This window comes from Sceloporus occidentalis, unplaced genomic scaffold, assembly GCF_023333645.1.
Source record: "Sceloporus occidentalis isolate IW3139 unplaced genomic scaffold, rSceOcc1.0.p SCAF_7, whole genome shotgun sequence".
Taxonomy (NCBI): Eukaryota; Metazoa; Chordata; class Lepidosauria; order Squamata; family Phrynosomatidae; genus Sceloporus; species Sceloporus occidentalis.
This window is the reverse complement of record NW_028316987.1, coordinates 34,981,689-35,003,025: the sequence shown is the minus strand read 5'-3', so window position 1 is coordinate 35,003,025 and position 21,337 is coordinate 34,981,689. Positions and strand designations below refer to the sequence as shown.

Sequence of the window (21,337 nt, the reverse complement as noted above, 5' to 3'; positions counted from 1 at the left end):
AAGAAATTAATCTTCTAGCAAAACAATTGGCATTATTAAAACCCAAGAGGCTACTACCCTTGGATTTAATACCAAAAAGTATTTGCTAGAAAATTCACTTAAAGTATTTGGAAGGGAGGGAGGTTGTGCTGGCTTGTGTGTGTGCACGTGTCTATCCCTTCAAGTACTCTGTCTATTTATGGTGATCCCATGAATGTCATAGGGTTTTCTTAGGTAAGAAAATCTCAGAGATGGTTTTGCCCTGCCACAAGCATACATCATGTCTGTAATTCAAGATTCTGAAAGGAAAAGAAAGCACAGCTATTGTTCCTATGATAAATGCAAGATTTGCTGCTCCACAATTTTCACCTGCAGTGAGATGGAAGCAAGTTCTTAAAAGTCAATAGTGCTGGAAGTTTCTGTGTCACTAGATCTTACCAAGTAGTGACAAGAACAGTGCCACATTTCCACATCAGCCCAGAAATCAAGGAAATGGGAAGTTTCTCCTCCCCTTTCAGCAAGAAGATAGAGAAACCCTAGGAAAGTGATAAAGGAGAACTCCTGATAAGGTAATGCAGATAATTCTTAGATGTTTGCTATCTGGATCCACTTCACTTCAGAGTAGATTAGTCATCTGTATCATTCTGTGAATGAGTAATGAGTAATGATGATTTTACCACATATCATGTACAATTGGCCCTCCTTTTCCATGGTCTTTCTATCCACGGATTCAATCATCCATGGCTTGAAAATATTTTTTAAAAATATAAATTCCAATAAGCAAACCTTGATTTTGCCATCTTGTATAAGGGACACCATTTTACTACTTCACTGTATATAATGGGACTTGAGCATCCATGGATTTTGGTATCCACAGGGGCTCCTGGAACCAAACCCTAGCGGATAACAAGCGCCCACTGTTCAAATGTGTGTAAAATGTATGTTGCTATGGATCCTTGTAAGTGTGGAGGCCACAAACGGTCATGGTACTACAGCCTCAAGCCTTCTAGGCTTATGTGAGAGTGTCTTCTCTATAATAGTGCCTAGGCTTTGGGATTCCCTGTCAGGGGAAGCCAGTCTAATTCCATCTCTATTGACTTTTTATTGACAAGCAAATACATCTTCATTCAGACAGACTGTTGGCAACTGGGCTGATCTATCGCTGTAGTTAGTTTAATCTGGTGGATGACGTTGTTTCTTTCTTGCTAGTGTCTTTTTATTTGTGTTTTGCATGGAGGTGTTTTTATTTAATGAGGTACCCTTTTTTAATTGTTGCTTTGTTATTGTACCTGGTTTTTTTTTTAATTTCTACTGGCTATACTCTATCTGTGTTTTATTTTTATTGATTACTACTGCTTATCACAAGGTAGCAATAAATAAAAATAAAACACAGGCATAGCCAGTATACATTTTTTAAAAATATTATTTATTACTACTGCTTATCACAAAACGAGAGCCAGAGTGGTATAGTGATTTCAATTCTGGACTACAACTTTGGAAACCAGGGTTTGATTCCCTGCTCAGCCATGAAACCTACTGGATGACATTGGGCAAGTCACACGCTCTCAGCCTGAGGGGGAGGCAATGGCAATTCTCCTCTGAACAAATCATGCCAAGAAAACCCCATGATATGTTTCCCTTAGGGTCACCATAAGTAGGAAACGATTTGATGGCATACAACTGCAACAACATCACAAGGTAGTTTTGTTGCTGGAATGGGCACAGATGACCAGTGTTTCCAGTAGCCACATGCACACTGTTATCAACGACCAAGTGCATTCATCCTCTCTCCTTGCAAGATCTGGGGACTTTTCATACTCCACAGTTATAGCACTGCAGTTTCACTTTGATTTCCATGGTTCCATCCTATGGAATGCTGTGATTGGCAATTTAGGGAGCAGAATTTAAATTTCTTAGCCATAGAGCTCTTGTACCTCACCAAACTACAAATCCTGGAATCCCATAAAAACTATAGCAGTATAATTGTGTTGTGCAAAAGAGCTCCTAGACCATACAAAACCGATACGTTTCCTATGGTGAACAAAACACTTGATAGGTCCCTACATTGTTTTCTGTCTTTCTTATGCTGTTATCTACCTACTGAAATGAAAGGAGAGGAAATGCTTTGTCCAAGAATTTCAGAAGCTCTGAGTTTTGTATACATTATTACACCACATACTCAGGATTTAAACCTGAGACTATGGGGCTCAACAGACGGGCAGCTCCGTGCCGCCCATCTTTGCCCCAAGGCAGTGCTGCAGCAGCCACATGCTGCAACACTGACACGCTGCCAAAAAAAAGCTGCTTAAAGCAGCTTCTTTTTTGCAGCACTGCAAACAGGAAAGGGCGCCGCCATGATGCCACTTCCTGCCTGCGACATACAGATGCTGCACAGTGCTTGTGTCACCATGGCGGCCCTTATGTGGACTAGAGGCCACCATGACAGAACCGCTAGGGTTTGGGAGCATGCAGTTGCTGTGTGCTCCCAAACCCTAATTTTGGTCCAAGTACAGCTCTTCCTGCAGGTCTGTACCGGGCCTATGTAAGACCAATTGCTGTGCTTTCCAATATGTAGACATTTAAATCCAAAGCTTTGCAGCAAACCAGAATAAATAATGTATCATGTCCACTTGTGGATTCTGGTGTAGGTATAACTTGATTTGATTAATGGATGCTTTCAAAATAAATAGTAATAATAATGCTTTCCTTTTCCCTCTCCCCCCAAAACCAGGATATTTTGAGAGAATGACTAAGCACTCTTTGAGTTTATGAAATTTGTTTAAGTGCTAATGGGCTGATTGCTGTGTTAGAGCCTGCCATCTTTTTACCGGGGATTGATTGATTGGTGCTGCAGGTCTTTCACACTTGACGTTCGGATTTGACTTGAAAATTCTGCCAAGTCTTTTACTCTGAAATTTATCTTAATTAGATCTGAAAGACCTGCCACAGCAGAATAGTCACACCGATTAAAATGAAAAACAGGAGAAATTACTGATCAAATTAATCATAATGTCGGGTTACAGCTGTAGGTCTGATGTAATTTGCCACTCCAGTGAGTTACATCGGCCCAGGCATGGGAAAAAAGAGCTGGTTTTACGCTGATCCGTAACACCAGCCAGCTTCGGGCAGCCCATCAGGACGTTTATTCCATTCGTTCTCTTGGCTTAGCCTGACCTCAGTGCAGCAACGAGAAACAAATAAGTCTAAAATAAATAAAATAAAACAGAGCAGGAGAGGGACATAGCCTTTTATCACAGTGATCACACAGTGTGTATGAAATTTGTGGATTTTTCCCCATCTTTACACACATAGTATGTCCACATCCCATATGCGCACCAGACATCTAGGCATACATGCATGCATGTACACACTTTATATAATAAACATGCACACATGGGTTTAAAAAGGTCACAGTAGCAAGCTGTGTGACTTGAGACTGCATAAGTGGTGGGAATATACACACTTTTAAACTTTTTTAAAACAAAGTTTTCAAATTAGTGGTGAGTGCTATAGGTGGGGGTGCAATAGCATGTGGGAAGAAGGAAACTCTCTGGAAGATAATAGATCAATAATGAGATCTGACATCTGATCTAGCAGGTTGATCATAAGATTCATTTTGAAACCAGAGAACTGTCATGTACTCCATCATAGTATAAAGTAGCCTAGGAAGATCATGCGGGAGCTCCATGGAAATCATTAGAAAGCAAGAATAATCCAAGTGATGGTCAGAAAGGGCCCCAATCATTCTGAATAGCTGGTGGTTCTCTTGGCCCTCACCTGGATCACTATTTGAAAAACAATATTATCCCATAAATGTGGTCTTATGATCTGTGAGGGGGCACCTTCCGTCAGTTTTGCTGTCATGTAGGATGCTCCCAAACTCTGGACTCTCTGCGGGAGGAGACTAGGCTGGCTCCCTTTTAATTGTTCTACCTGTTGTTGTTGTTGTATGCCTTTAAGTCATTTTCAACTTATGGCAATCGTATCACAGGGTTTTCTTGGCAAGATTTGTTCAGAAGGGATTTACCATTGCCTCTTTCTGAAGTTGAAAGATCATGACTTGCCCAAGATCACCCAGCGAGTTTCCACAGCCAAGCAGGGATTTGAACCCTGGTATCCAGAACCATCCAAAGCTCAAACCAGTATAGCATGCTGGCTAAACTGTAGGCAAAGTTTTTTATTCAGGCTATTTTTAGCATTTTGATTTTGTTTTTAGTCTGTATTTTATTATTATTAGTTTGAGCACCTTTTTGGATAGAATGTCAGAGCATAAATTGAGTGCATAAATCAAATAATAAGTATTATTTAGCAGTCCACTCATTTCCAAACCTTTAGTAAATCACATACATATGTTCTTTTGGAAGCTACAGTGTCAAAGTGAGAAATAAAATATATGCAACTACCTTGGAATGGAGGGAGACAGTGTGGTGTATTGGTTTGAATGTTGGGCTATAACTCTGGAGAGCAGGATTTGATTCCCTGCTCCACCAAGAAAACCAGCTGGATGGTCTTGGGCAAGTCACATACTCCCAGCCTCAGTGAAAGCCAAAATCAGACTTCTTCTGAACAAGCTTTGCCAAGAAAAACCCATTATAGGTTCACCTTAGGGTCACCTGTTACCTTCATTGTATCCTACCTTGACTTACAGATCAGAATGGTTCTTTCAGTGCCTCACTGCAGGTTCTTGAGAAGAAAGGTATGGTGGGTCCTTGTTATCCACTGAGGTTTAGTTCCAGGATCCCCTTTGAATAACAAAATCTGTTGATGCGCAAGTCCCATTGAATAGAATGGCATAATAAAATGGTGTCCCTTATATAAAGCAGCAAAATCAAGGCTTGCTATTTGGGATTTATACACACACACACACACACACACACACACCACACACACAAATATTTTCAACTGTGAATGCTTGAATCAGTGGATAAAAAATCTGTAGATAAAGAGGACCAACTGTATAAGATGTTACTCATTCTGTGTCTGTATGTGTTTTCAAGTTGTTTGACTCCATGAATGTCATTAGTTTTTTTAGGCGAAGAGTACTCAGAGATGGTTTTGCCATTGCTTTCCTCTGAAATACAGACTATTTTTTGGCAGTCTCCCATCAAAATATTAACCAGGCCTGGACTGCTTAGCTTCCAAGATGAGATGGGATCTGGTGCCTTCAGGTTATACTCATTCCGCTGTGGGCTAAATAAGTCCCACATGACAGATCAGTATGGTGACCATGTAAGCATGGACTGGGATTTCCACTGCACTTGTTTCATAGATGAAAACTTACTTGTTTATGATGGGAGTGGGAGCTGTGTGTCCCTTCAGATGTTCCTGGACTGCCAGTTCTAGTAGATCATATATTCTAGTAGACCTCTAGACACCATAGCCAATGGTCAGGAGTGCTGGGTATTACATCTCATCATCATCTCGAGGGCCATAACATACCCACTCCTGAATTACTGTTTCATCTGAAACAGCTTTCAGAGGACCACAGAGAATCTGAATGCATATATCTGCCTTTAGATATTGCATCTCAGACATAGCATACACAGGTTCTCTGAAGATGCCAGCCACAGATGCTGGTGAAATGTCAGGTATAAACTCTTCTAGAACGTGGCCACATAGCCTGACAAAGCCACACAAAAAAACTATAAATAAAACAGATTTTTTTTATAAGACATGAATATAATATCATTGGGAGGAACTTTTATATAGTAATAATATTTAGATATTGTTTATTGTATCTCCGTTAGGTGTTCAGCATGTATCACACACATTAGCTCAATAATCTTTCCAGTGTAATTACACTGGTATTTACAACTAAGAGAATAGTGGCTTGCCCAAGGCTGCCTGGTGTTTGCACAGCTGAAGATCTGACCTGGAGACTTTACAGAGCAGAAGTCTCAGTCTTAACTGCTAAGCTACTTCACCCATCACACTATAGATTTTAAAAAGAAGAGAAAAGGTTTCATTTCAGTTACATTGCACAAGATAAGCACGAGTACCTAACATGTAGAATAATGTAACTGAACTTAATGTGAGCTCTGGATAAACATGCAAGTCAGCTTTTATGCAGTGAGAATTTGAATCTCTCTTGCTCAACTCCCTTAAGGCTGGTTGTGTTAATACACTGAGAAAGGTTTTATTCAAACATTTCTATACTATACTGTATCAAGGAAGTTATGCTGAGTGAATAATATAATTTAAATTCAGACCCTACTTTCTTTCACACCTGTACTCTAACTCTTTGCCTCTTTCTCTTGTTCATTTGCAGTCAAGCAATTAAAGAAGTGATAGGGTTAGATAGTTTATGTAGGTTTTTTAGCTGTACTTTTTCAATGAAAACATTAAAAAGAACTAGCTTTTAAGCTACATGTGATCTCAAAGTATTGTGCTTCTTAAAGGCATAGAAAAGAGGTCCCACCTAAACATTAATAAGAACTTCCTGACAGTAAGAGCTGTTTGACAGTGGAATATGCTGCCTGTGGTGGAGTCTCCTTCTTTGAAGCTTTTTAAGCTGAGGCTGGATGGCCATCTGTCAGTAGTGCTTTCATTGTGAGTTCCTGCATGGCATGAGGTTGGACTCAATGGCCCTTGTGGTCTCTTCCAGTTCTAGGATTCTATGAATATCCTACATTTCATTTACCCCAACCTTTGCCCCAAAATATTCTCACTTGATATTTCAGTGTAAAGCATCCTAGAAGCGGCAGAATATGAAAGATGTGAATGAATGATGGGGGTTGGGGGAAGGAATGAATGAATGAATGAATGAATGGAGAGTACAGTTTAGGATACTGTGGTGCATCCTTTTCTGCTATAGGGGAGCAACCAAATTCTTTTTGTTCCATTTTATAAAAATGTAGATGCACACTGCAGGACTGGGATGAAAAACATTGCAAAGCATAGTCTCAATTGCAGAATGCATGCTTTCCTTGCAGATAGTCCCATTCAGAAGCTCCCACAGTCAACTCTGGCCTTCTCTTCCAGAGGAGAGACTCTTTTTAAAAAACAATAGAGAACTACTGTCAGGGCTAAGAAAACTCTGGGAGGCCTGGGCCAATTTTCTGGCCCCTGAGACCATTCCAGAGAGACATCAGCATCAAAAGGTGAATTTGAAGTGACTGTAAATCTCCTTCTTATTTTATAAAATCCTTTAGGGACAGAAAAAGCAAAGCATGTAGGGTGTTCTGCCACTGCAGTATGTGGTATCTGCTGGGTATGGGAATTGCCTGCAGGCTGCATCAACTAGCCACCGCATGGTCAAATTATATGTGAAAGCACCAGCTATTTTTCAGGAAGAGGGAAATGGGACTGAAATTTTCTGCTAGCTGCACCCTTAAAAATGTGGATGGATGCTCTCACTGATCGTTTTACTGGAGTTGCCCGAATAGTCCTAGGTGCTGGACTATCTCTTGACACTTTAAATCTCCTAATGTGGATCAGAGGCTGGATCACAGTGTCATAGCTTTTTGTTGAGGTATTTTCTTTTAAAAAATGATTTGCTTCCTTATTTATAAAAGGTATTCTTGCTTTATGTAATAAAAACAGGAGAGGCTCTTCTCTTTAGAAATGTTGCATTTTACCCCATCAAAGCAATGACAGAGAAGGGCAGAGTTAACATACACCTTTGATTTAATCCCCTTTCAAATGACCGATTAGAGCTAATCAGTTTACAGAAAAATCAAAATAATAATTACGTACACAGTTACATAGCATAAAACACAATTGCAACCCAAAGCCTAAATGAATAAATTGGTCTTGTGTTGATGCCAAATGTTTGTAAGACACAGATCTAGGAGCCTTCCCCATACTATGTTCTTTCAGAGTGTGACTCCATTCAGAAAAACAGCTTCCTTTATTCTGTTTCTTTTTTAAGTAAATTAGGTCATCTATCCACTGTTTTCCTTCTTGTCAGGATTCAGCCTCTGCTAACTGGTTTCCTCATTCAGCCCACCACTTATCCATACCTGTCCAGGACTTGCAGAACCTCTCTGGACTCTGATGATGCATGCATATAGATAATACAAAAATCATTACTCATGAAAATTTACGCCAGGTCGCTAACTATCTGTCCCCACATGGTTTTTCACAGATGTTCAAAAGCACCAGTGGCAGATCCTGCAGGTGTGCACTGTTTAACTGCCAAGAGACTGGCGTATGGCCAGCCACTTCTATTCTCTGGACCTAGACCTCCAAGTAGGGGCTACAGCTCCATGGTTACTCACTGCTATCCTGTGGACATAATCCTGTAGATAGGAAATGTTCCTCCCACTGACCACCTACAGAGCTGGTTCAAAAACAGGCATGGTGAATAATATCAAAAGCTGTGTAAAAGAAATGTAACGAAATGAAACCACAGATGTACCTATTAAGCACAACAAATAAATTAGAGGAAAAAGATGAGACTGAACGTTGTTATTATACATGGTAACCTCTGCTAGAATTTTATTAGCTAAAAATTGGAAAACCATGAAAATTCCAACAACCGAGGAATGGTTATTAAAACTAATAGATATATGTGAAATAGATAAATTGACAGCCAGGCTAAATAATAAAAACATGAGTATGGCAGAGAAGAGCTGGGCGCCAATTTTGGACTTTTGCAAAGAAAGAAAGAAAGAAAGAAAGATGGGAATTATGAAGGAAATAAAATACTAGAAATGTTTATCAGTAGGTTTCTCTATAGAAATACTGTCTGAGATTTTGTTAGACTCGGGACAATCAGAAGACCCAAATATTGAGCTTCACAAATGTTTAAGAAGTCTGAGGACTTAGGATTTAGGTATATATTTGTGGGGGGGGGGGAGATGTATATGTAACAATTGTATATATGTATGTATGTATGTCAATGTGTGTATGTACTAAGTGTGAGTATTAAGTGTTGATGTGCTTAGATGTAGTCAGATTTCTTGTGTTCATTGTGTTTTATTGCAATAAAATCTTTAATATAAAAAAGCTGCTGCCAGATTAAATAGATAGGAAATGTGCCTCCTGCTCATAGCCCACAGGGGTGGTTCAGAAACATATATGGTCAGTAATATCAAAAGCTGCTGTAAGATTAAGTAGACTGAATAGCTCCACACTCTTATCTCTCTCCCGTTAAATGCCATCTTAAAGGTGACTTGAGTGCCGAAACAGATGGCCATATAGCACCAGATTGGGGCCACACCCATAACATGTCATGACCCCAATCCAGCTTTTTTCAGGAGCAAAAAGAGCTCCTTTTTGTGCCAGAAAAAGGGCAGCTTTTCGGCACTCCTGCAGCATGCAGCATGTAAAGCCATGCCGCCAGAGTGCCACAACGCTGTCTGCCATCTGGTCAGGCAGGCAGTGTGACATTGGTGTCAAGGTATGTGTCATCTGAAGGCCACACTCCATGCCACCTGAAGCTGCCGGTCTGGTTTGCCCCTAAGACATTATTCCTCAAACCAGGCCTGAGCCCTGAATGGAATGGGCTGAGATAATCGCTCTTGAGTACCTTCCCTAAGGAGAGGATATGAGCTACTGGAGCCAATTATCAATTAAAGCAGTGTTGCTTTATATGTGGATATGGCAACCTTCTTCCATTCCTGTTTTACCCAATGTGAATCAGAGCATCTATTCAATAGGTACTTGTGACATTTATATAACCACATTATACACAGCACCCCAAATCATGCAGGTAGAATTTTTCGAAGCGGAGACAAAGGCATCATATTTCCCCACCAATTAAATATTTCAGTGTGAGAAAACTGAAAGAAGTTGTGGTATGTTTAATATTAGTGTTCTCACCCTAGGATGTTCTCATCTTGGGGTGTTTTGTTGATTTAAATGTAGTTCACGCAGACATGCCTGGGGTTGCTGCCTTATTTTAATTTCTAAATTATGACCCAGTTGTCGTTTGGATGTGAAAAATACATTTTCTTCAAATAACCACAGGAGTTCAGCAGTGAGGATGGGCTATTTGTCAGAAGTCACAGTTATCCCTTATGCGCCTCCTCTGGTGCCACCTATGAAATAGATCCAGGGAAAATGTGATAGATGGGCAGCAAAACTTCTCAGTTGATGAAGGGCAGTGTTAATTGTACTTTAAAGAAAAAACAGTGGTCTGAAAAGACCATGAAAGGTTTTGATTTTTACAAAGCTTGCTAGACATTTACCTTAATTAAAGAGTGAGTCCCAACAACTGGACATTCTTCCATTACACTTTGAGTCACTTTCAACTTTGGAATTTGCTGTAAGAAAACAGGATCAGATGCTAATTTGTTTTCCCAAGCATTAATATTTTTTGAAGTTTCTCTCGGGAGCTGATCGCTGTGCTGTCAAATGTGCTAATGAAAGGTTTTCCTAAAGTTAATTTTCCCACTCATAATACAATAAACAAATTTACTTTAACACTTGAAAAAATTCATCCATACTAAAGAGAATCAGTTGCTTAATCCTAAAATTAAAGGTTATTGCATGCAAGAGAAAATAATTACATGCTCAAAGTATGGAAAAAAGAAAACTTTTTTTAATATGTAGGTATTTGTATAATTAAAGACTAATCAAGCATGAAGGCTGCTGACTAAACCAGAAAATGAGATTGTTGGCAAGCAATATTGCAATGTAAATGCCATTTTTGTTTAAGTACTAAAAAGCTGGAGGAATGATATCCTGAAGAGATTAAAAGCAAACAGCATTGATAATAAATATTTATCAGATTTCAAATGCAACATGATATTTTACATGCAAGATGTATTTGCACTGAACTGTTCAGTCCTTTTTCAGGGTCTGTTAACACCTCTGCTTTTTAAAGTGTAGAAAAGGCAATGGTTTATCCATTTCTCAGCTACAGAATTTAACACTAGCCAAACATGTCAGTGTTAGAGTAGACTGTTTGCAAAAGAATTATAAAAATAAAATACATTTTCCTGTGTATATGATATAATTTTAGCACATCTAGGCAAAGTATGGTCCATGGACTCCTGTTAGTCACTTCTTTCCATCTTTCTAAGGACTGTGAAGAAAACTAAGCAGATTTCAGAATAATTTGAGTAATAAGCTACATAAACCCTTGAGTATACTCATGCCTTATGCTTTCCTCCAAAGTAACTCCCTATCCTACATTGGAAAACAGTTTTTAGTGTCTTAAAGACTTCCACATAGGGGTGTTAATATTCAACAATTTTATTCTTGGCAAGTGAGGATGAATCATTTTCCACAGTTTTCTTCCTACTGCAGAGAAAATGAATATTTCTGTACAGTTTTCGTCCCATATTCACACATATCTGGAAGTGTTTCAAGATTTTTTTTTGCACAAAAATCTTGCATAATAAAAATCTTTTGCAGAAAGTATCAATCTTGTACAACAAAACCATCTCAACAAAGCCATGTGGATATCCTTTTGTGCAAGATTTTTGTGCAATACATTTTTGCATAAGATTTTGTTCTGCAAGATTGTTGAGTTTTGCATTTAAAAAAATCTTGCGTTTAAAAAACCCAAAAGTGTCTAGAAGCAGTAGTTTTTGCACAAATCCCACAATTCACATGCCAAACACACACACACACACACACACACACTTCTATCCAGAAGAATTTTTCAAAACATTTTGGGATGTGCAAAGGCCAGGCAAAAAGTAAACAAAATTCTCAACACTGTATTATTCTTCCCAATCCAATTTCCCAGTTGAAATCCATTTTGTAGCCTGGAAATGACTAGCAATGAATATTCTTTCCATCTCTGCTTCTAAATCTACTGTAGTGCAAACATTCAAAGGCCTGGCAGAGGTCTGTCTATCTATCATCTCAGACAAGCCAATGGATGTTTTACTACAATAAACAGACACACACACACACAATGCAATGTGTGCATCTTTGTGTGCGCGCACACATGTACATGCATATACCCCCCCCCCCCCACACACACACACACACAAATACAAATATAAACTCTGGGCCCCCAAGACCATGAAAAACATGAAATTTTTCACAGTTATATCTGATATAGATATTACAGGGAGGAAGAGAAGAGAAATAACTGCAGAGATGAAGGAAGAAGGAACCATGGTTGTTTGCTGCAATCTATGCAAAGTGCAGTGCTTGTCTTTGTGGCAAAAAAGCTGCACCTGCAGCAAGTAAAAATTGATAGCTCTCTTGGAAGAGAAGATCAGATGCATCTCTCTAGGTCCTCCAGCACATGTCTGTGGTCAGTATATATACTTAAAATATTTTGGATGCTTGAATCCATGGATTAAAAAAATCTGTGGATATGGAGAGTTGACTGTACGTCGTTAGGAGGCTGGAGATGATAGCTCACATATCTGCCCAAATGCAAGCTCTAAACACAACGTTGTGAATTCTAAGAGAAGAAGTTGAGGGAAAGATTGTGATCCATAGAACATTTGTCAGTAAGCTAATAGGTGAGAATAAAAAAAGTATTGGAATTTGGGAATCAAATAAGATGTGCTTCAAGTCCTCATGTCAGAAGGTAAATATAACTTTATAATAATCTGGTGGGATAATTCCCATGATTGGAATATTACAATTGAAGGATATAACACAGTGATTCTAAAACAATGAGGCAGGAGGGTGTAAGAGTTTCTCTCTCCAAAAAAGGCAAAAAAGAAGATTCTGGAAACTACAATCCAGTTGGCCTGACATCACTACCAGGATTATATAGGAGTCTGTCTGCAAGTTTCTTGATGACAATGTAGTGATCAGTAGAGCCAGCATGGGTTTGTCCATAATTAATCCTATTTTGTTTCAATCAGGTCACTAGTTAGTAGATGGTAGGAACGCCGTAGATGTCATTTATCTGGATTTCAGATGATGATTCTATGATTCAGCAAAGCATTTGATAAGGTCCTCTGTAATATTTTGATTAACAAACTGATTAAATGAATAAATGGAAACACTGTCAAATGGATTCATAATTGCCTGTAAAAGTATGCTGAAAGAGTCATCATCAATGGCTTCACTGGAAAGTAGTCTCAAGTGGAGCAGCTCAGGGTTCAGTTCTAGGGCCAGTACTCTTTAACTTTTTTATCAGTGATGCAGATGTTAGGATGGAGGCAATTCTTATCAGATTTGCCGATGACACAAAACTGGGAGTGATACATGATACATTGGAAGATAGGAACATAATTTAAAAGGACCTAGATAATCTAGAAAATTGGGAAGAAACTAATAAAATGAAATTCAATAGAGAAATATCACAAAATTTACATTTAGAGCACACAATTCAAATGGGCAGGTATATAAGAACAGCATGGCCAAATTGGAGCATGTTAAGAGAAGATCAAAGATGATAGGAGATATGAAGAAAAAACATAGGAGAACAAGTTGAAGGATCTGGATATGTTCATCTTGGTGAAAAGAAGACTGAGAGGTGATATGCTTGCACTGTTTAAATAACTCAAGGACTGTCTCAGGTCCAAAACACACTGCAAAAATAATCCAGCGCTTTAACTGCTCTGGCTCAGTGCTAGGGAATCCCAGGAATTGTAATTTATTATGGCACCAGAGCTCTCTGTCAGAGAAGGGTAAATGTCTCACAAAACTACAGTTTCCAGAATGCCCTAGCATTGAGCCAGAGGAACTAAAGTGGTCTCAGACTGGATTATTTCTGCAGTGTGTTTTGGACCTCAGAGAGGGAACAGGCCTGTCCTCTGCTGCTCCAGAGGGCAGGGCCAAGAATGATAGCTTTAAGTTACAAGCAAGTAGATTTCAATTCAACATGAGAAGGAACTTCCTGATGGTATGAGCAGTTTGGCAATAGGACCAATTACCCAGAAAGGTGTTGTTACCTTTTCTGGACATTTCAGAAGGGGGCTGCTCAGATTCCCATTGGGGATGGAGCTGGAGATCTTGCATTGAGCATGGGACTGGATTTAACAACCCATAAGGCCCTGTCCAACTGTACGATTCTATGAAAAACTGGAAATTAATGATACATAGGAATGTGCTGAGGATACCATGGACAGCAAAAACAACAAATAAATGGGTCTTAGCACAGATCAAGAAAGAGAGGAAAGCAACATGCTAGATGGATGGACTCAATTAAGGATGTCACGGGTATGAATCTGCAAGAACTTAGAAGAATCGTGGAGGATAGGGAGTCTTGGAGATGTCTCATTCACAGGGTCGCTATGAGTTGAGGTCAACTTGAGGGTTGTTAACATCAACACTGGAACTTTAAGTTGGCCAATCAGAACCACCCAGACATCTGGATTTGGTACCATCATTAATCCATGTTGCAGCAAGCATAAAACAAAATTAGAAATAATTTTCTGTGGTTTATATTGCCTCTCCCACACAGATACATTCTATGATATTTGGGTTCTCCAAGGGTCCACATTCTATAGGGGATGGACTCAATTAAGGTGGAGGATAGGGAATCTTGGGGATGTCTCATTCACAGGATCACTATGAGTCAAGGTCAACTCGAGGGTTGTTGACATCAGCACTGGAACTTTAAGTTGGCCATTCAGAACCACTCAAACATCTGGATTTGGTACCATCATTAATCCATGTTGCAGCAAGCATAAAACAAAGTTAGAAATAATTTTCTGTGGTTTATATTGCCTCTCCCACACAGACACACTCTATAATATTTGGGTTCTCCAAGGGTCCACATTCTATAGGGGATCGGAATGAAAAATGCTAATTTTCCTTTCTACACCTTCCCAATTTTAATTGAGTGACAGTAATGAAAAACTCCATGTTTGCTGCAGCAGGTCTTTTATTAACTTCTAATGTGATAGTAACGTGTACTTATTTTCTGAAGATTACCAAGCATGTCAGAAAGATGACAGTTCAACAAACACTTTAAAACATATTAATTTTTTTAGCACTGTATCTATAGTGTGTGTGTGTGTTTATTAAAAAAAATTATGATTTGCAAAGAGTAGAATGAGATTTTTTTATGAAGAAGTGTAGCCAAATGCAAATTCCTCTAACATAAAGAATGCACCTTCACAAGTCATTAAACAACAGTGCCTTGGAATACAAAAAAGCATCCCCTTAGTTATTTAGCCAGGGGGGCTACAAGTCAAAGGGGGAATGGTGTCAGCAAAAAGCTACAGTTGCCTACAAAATGCAATTATTAAAAAGGGAAAGTGAAAACAGTGAAGTGTCAGCATGTATGTACGCATATCTATATCTACACATCTATATTTTTACTCTATACACACAAATGCATTTATGATTTTAATAGCCACTACTGCTATTATCTGTGGAAGGGTTACATATATCTAAATGCATGGATCAAAAACTGGGCAGCCATATTGGCTGATATGGAGAAGAGAAATGCTTGATTGTTCCCTACTTGAGCTCCTTTGCTGCAGCTCTCCTCCAGAACTTTATGGGGAGGACAGGTTTGGGGTGCAAGATGCAGCAGAAAATCAATAGGTAGTTAGCCTCAATCATTTCACTGCCAACACCTGATATCAGTTCACCTCCACTTGGCTCAAATGAAAAAGTAAAAAAATAAATCTGTGTTCTGCATATCCTTAGGATGCTAAGGTTAACTTATGCAGAAATTCAAGTTAGCATTACTCAGTAGTTTTATGTAGATTTTGAAAACTTAGGAAAGAGAATAGAAACCTGCAACGCCTTTTGGGGGAAATGCCATGGTAGAAACCAGTGGTCTCCAGCACCATATTCTGGAACTAACCTATTTTGAGGGAGTGGAGTCAATGAAATTCATTGTCAGCAATCACCATCCTGTCCTGCAGTCCTGAGGGATACCATACTCAGTGATACTGAGATGGATGGATTTTTAATGATTAATATCCCCAATATAGATTTATAGAAATGGTTGCACTATGGATATAGAAATGAGCTTTCTGGAGTCAAGGTTTTGAGAGAGAGAGAGAGAAAATGCTGAACAGGATTTGCAGTAGAAATGTTTAGAGAACAAGTTGACCTTTGTAAGCATCAAGGCGTCTAGCTTGCTTTGAAAGCCAAAACAATTAAGAACAGCATCCTTGGATGAAGAAACAACATATAAGTGATAAAGAGTAATGGAATATTCCAAATGAGTCAAAAATGTATTTTTAATATTCAAAATTCTGTGTCCTGATTGTATGAAAGTTTTGTACGTTTGAACTTTGAACCAGCCAATAGAGTGTATTGTTAGGGACCTCCTTGTTTAAATTCCTATATGAGCAGCCATTTTCTTTGATTCTGGGCCTCAGTATCTGGAAGATTTTTTTTGTGCAAAAATGTTGAGATTTTTTTTTCTCCTGTATGATTCTCCACATCTTTGTCTGATGAACAAGCCAGTGGAGCTCCGAAAGCTTGCAAGATGAATTTTGTGCATTTTGGTTGGCCCAATAAAAGTATTGTTGTTTTGTGGGTTTGGGATGTTATTGTACATCACACTGTTACAGTATAGGCAAGATCGATACATGTATCAGAAATGTTCAGTTCAGGGGAAGAGGGACTTATGTCCAGAGTAATAGACTAAATTAAGGAAACAGTCTGTGGTGATGACTGTTTCCATTACAGCCTGGTGATATTTGAAAATAGAAAAAGGTCCAAGATGTGAATATTGATAGATACATAGACACAGAAACACACACATATACATATGAAAAAAATTCTGAAAGATCTAAAATTCTGAAACTTCAGAGTTTCAAGGTAGTTTTGTGAGGTATGCCTCATGTAATATCCTAAGGCTTTTATCCGAAGAGTCATGCAATTTGTCCCACATATCTGATGACATACTGTACATTATTTTGTATTTCCTTCCCCTCCCATAGTTTATGGGAAATTTCCAACACAGTTTATAATACGACATAAAAGTAGAGAAAGGTGGGTGATTTAAATAAAAAAGGAATATCTAAAGCAGCTTTTTGCCTTTTGGCAGACACCTTTTAGGGGGTAAACAAAATGAGTGAGAAATACAAGTGAGGAACTAAACACATCACCCCTTTACACTGCCTTCTGAGTGGCTTGGGAGCATGGCGTTTACACCTCACATAACTACAGCTATATAAATAAAGCATAACAACAACAACAACAACATGCACCCAAGACACCCGGAAGCTGTCTTCACACCGCCCAGCTACCCAGGCGCTTCAACGGCATGGCATTTAGACACCACACACCACTGGAGCACTTAAAGCCAGCTTCCGGCTGTGGCAAGGCTGAAAAGCCAGCTTTTTGCCAGAACAGAAAGGAGCAACTGTTTGCTGCTTCTTTTTTAGCAGGCAAAAAGATGGATTGGGGCCACGGCATGTGGTGGCCAAGGCCCCAATTCGGCTTTGTCTGGGGCAGCATGTTTTGCCCCTTAGACATTCATGTAGCATTTGTGTGTGTGTGAGAGAGAAAGGGATGGTATGTGTGTAGAGAGATAGATGGGGAGAATAGCGATGTTTTGTGTGTTTTGCAACAATTTTTGCACTTTGGGTCTTTTTTGAGCAAAATTTGTACAAAAATTATTTTTGTGCAGCAAGCTCAGTTTGGCAGAAAAACATTCTTGCACAGAAAACAGTGCATTTTGTAAAAGGTAACACTTTTTGCACATAAATCTTCTTTGTGCAAAAATGTTGGCATTTGTGTAAATATCTTGTTTTTTGCACAAGTTAATTTTCTGCAGTTTGCCTCCTAAATTATGGAAATTCTTCCTGAAGTAAAGAATTTTCTTGATGGATTATTTGAGTGTCACTGAGGATGAAAAAATCTGGACAAATTTTCTTTGCATCCCTTTAAATCCCATTTTGGCAGAAAGGCAGGATATAAATACCCTAAACAAATAAATAAAATAAAAAATTATTAAAAGACCTCTGGTCAGTAGATTTAATTACGGTATATCCAATATATTCTGTATGCATATATGAATAAAATGTATTTAAACATTTAAGCATATTAAGGTATACCTAATAAGAATTTAGTAAATAATAGTCTTAAATCCTTTCGATTGTGCTAAGTAGAGACATTTTAAACACCATTAGACTTGAAAGGTTCTACACCTACAACTAAACATTTAAAAACTTTGGGTTCTCACGACAGAGTTTCTAGCCTTATTGCTTTGGTTAAGATCTGCCACCTGTGGCCCTCTGCATATTGAACCTAAGCTATAAAAATATCACTTCTTATTGATCATATGGTTATTAAAGTCAGCCAAATGCCCCATTTATATGTCAAACACTTGTAATATTTCCTGTAAATATTAGAACACAGGAGGAGACTCATAATACCATTGTGTACAGTCATGTTAGAAGGGCTGAGCTTTTCATCACTAGAAAGATAATAAAACTGTCATCAGAAGTTTCATTAAGCATGCTGTACATTTATCAAGGCAGTCTGTTTTTATTTATACATGTTTCCTATACATGGTGAGTATATGCATCATGCTGCTCTTTCAGTAAACTATAAGTGTCATAACAAAGTTTATCATAAGTATTTTACAGTCCCTGGCTTCACCCACCTCTTTCTTACTCAGATTCTCGCATGTAAGCATGGTTATTGTTAGCCTTTAATGAGTATAACCCACTTGACATAACAAGAACAACAATAAAATAGTCAACTAGGTCCCTGTTAAACATAGAAACCTTCAACTCACATTTCCATGGCTCCTGTTGCATGCATCTAATGACATTTAAAAGAGTTTCCAATGGAGGTCAAGGTAGAGATCCTTAGATCTCCTCCTTATTCCCCAAAGCTGCCTTTCCCATAGTCAGATTCTTTCACATGAGTAATGGAAAGAAACCTTTCACCGGCCACTAGGGAGTCTTTTACAGCTGGGCTTCGCTTGCAGTCTGAGTGCAGGCCTGTGAGCAAGGAGGTGTTTGTAAGCATTTCTAATGGCATTTTGATGTACATGTACAAAATTGATGTCGGAAGGATCATTGTAAAGTCCCAAACAGTGGAATATTGAGGACATTTTCAGGTGGCAGTCAGATTCTAGCTGGGTGAGCCCAGTGTATTTTCTCATGTCACAGTTGATTAGGTTCACAGGGAAGTGGAAAGAGAAAAAAAAATCTCTTATTACTTCAGCAATGCCATATCAGCCTCTTTTCCCTTTGAATGCAACATTAGTTTTTGTCCAGAACTCTAACTGCTTTCTACAGTTTGGGGAATTGTAAAGCTGAAACAATTTTCCCAGCTAGGCTGACCTTCACAGTAATAAGAAATGGCTGGGATTTCTCTATATATCTCAAAACATTTGGAATTGGGGTGTGAGCAGAGAGAAGGAGTGTGTTTGTTTTACTTGATGTTTTGTTGTGGGCATCTATTTGGCACTTTGAATCTATTTTTTCCCATTCGGGAGATTACATGGACTGTGGCACTATCTGACCCATAGTGAGATGGCTGAGACATGACATTAACGTTTGAGGGTTGCGTTATCAACATAGAGGCGACATTTTGCTTTTGCCCATAAAGGAGTGCATCTTTCCTCATTCTTGAGAATGAACATTTTCATTTGCTCTCTTGCATTGGCTCATGTGATAAGCAATGGTCTTCAGAAGTCTGGAGGGGAAAATCCCACAATGTTAGGAACGTACCCACTCAATTGAGCCAGCCTGCCCTGGAAAGCCAGTATTACTGTACTGTTGCTGTATGAACAGTACATGGCTGTGTGAGCAGATTTATAGTAACATATATCAATGTCAATTGAATGTGCACCCATGAAGTAAAGGGCGACATCAGTTGCCAGTCACTCTCCAAGAGGAGGTGGGATCATGGATATACTACTGAACACTGATTTCAGTACATTTGGCAAAATCATATTTGCACATTTGGCAAAATCACACAGGTGTCCCTCATGGCTAGTGCTATTTAGTGTGAAGATGAGGGGCTGTAGTTTGGGGTTATTTCAGGTACTCTGTAGGGCTAAGATCTTTCACTTGGGATGATTCTAAACAGTGGCATGTGTTTTCTACAGAGAACAGCAGTGGGATTGTTCTGTAGAAGATCTTCCACCACTAGCAATCTTCTCTTTCTAAAAAAAATCCCATTTTTCATGGCCAGCAACTGAGAACATTCAGTAGTGTCCTCTGTGTGTTTTTCCCACTGTATTTCCCTTCTGTTCTCATATGACTTATCTTTCTTTTGCATTGTGTTTTCAAATAAGTTTAAAAAGAGAGAGAGAACCCTCTGTGAATTGTCCAATGGCAATAGCCTTGGGAATCAGAAACCGTCAATGGGCCTGCTGAAGTAAGCCCCTCTTTCTTGCATCCCGTATCATATCCACTAAACCACATGGAGGTGTTGCTGCTTTCTTATTCTAAGTCTGAGTTGCCAGTTCAGGATTATCTCAGGCCCTGAGATTTCTGAGCCCAAACCTGAAACCTAGAAATGGCCTCTGGTGATATCATTAAACATAATGCAGTAAGTACCAGCAGACTCACTCACAGTTTATTATTCAAACAGAGAGAGAGAGAACATGTCTTCCTGTTGGAAATTAAGTGAGGCTGTTCCAAGATCAAGGTAAAATGAGAGTATTATTACTTCTCACATTCTTTTGGGAAATGGAATACATAATCTAATGTATTTGCTTCTAGGCAGAAGGAAAGTGGAGGGTGAGCCCTGGTGCCACAATGATTGGGATGGGAGGAGGAAGCTAGAAAAAATATAACTTGGGTCCAAGCTATTTGAAGGACCCTATCTACCTTTATGACTTGGTTAGAGCTCTGAGATCTCTGAGAGAGGCCTTTTCTTAGGTTCATTTTGTGGGAACAAGGAACAGGAGCTTTTCAGTGGCCGCTCCCAGACTTTGAAACTCGCATAATAGGGAGGCTAGAATGGGTTTTTCCTTTCTCTCTTTCTGTCGACAAGTAGAAAGATTCCTATTCCACCCGGTTTTTAGAAATGGACTGTGACAAGCTTTTAATGCTATGCTGTTTTGTTGATTTTTTTTAAAAAAAATGTCTTTTAATTAATTTGAAGCAGTTTTAACTCTATGGATTTTTTTAAAAAATAGCTTTCATATTTATATTTTTTACTGGTGTTTTTGTATAATTTTTAATCTGTATACTGTTTTGAAGAAATGGTAAGCATCCTTGGGTCTCATTATTGGGAAGAAAGTGAGATGTAAATTAATATGATAGATAGACAGACAGATAGACAGACAGATAGATACAGACTCACTCTGGTGATGTTCTTTGCAAATTGCAATAACTAACCAACTAATACTTGCAAATTGTAGCAAGCTCCTGCTCTACTAGCTGAGTTGGAAATTTGCACAAAGACCATTCCTCTTACCTGGAATTGATCCCACCAAAACTGGGGACTATACACCTTCATTTCCCACCTACTGATGCCACACAAAAACTGGAGACTCAGGCTCTGAGATCTAGCAACCGGTTCCAAATAGTGGCCTCCCAGGAACAAAAAGAATAGTCCTGGCAATGATTTTCCAACAACTGCTTCATTTGTCGGACCTCCCCCCCCCGGT

General features: G+C 38.9%; 1 protein-coding gene across 3 annotated transcripts in view; it reads left to right on the top strand.

The window, feature by feature from the left end:
- Positions 1-21,337, top strand: part of POU6F2 (POU class 6 homeobox 2) — a 317,088-nt gene that overhangs the window by 237,052 nt on the left and 58,699 nt on the right. The window lies entirely within an intron of this gene.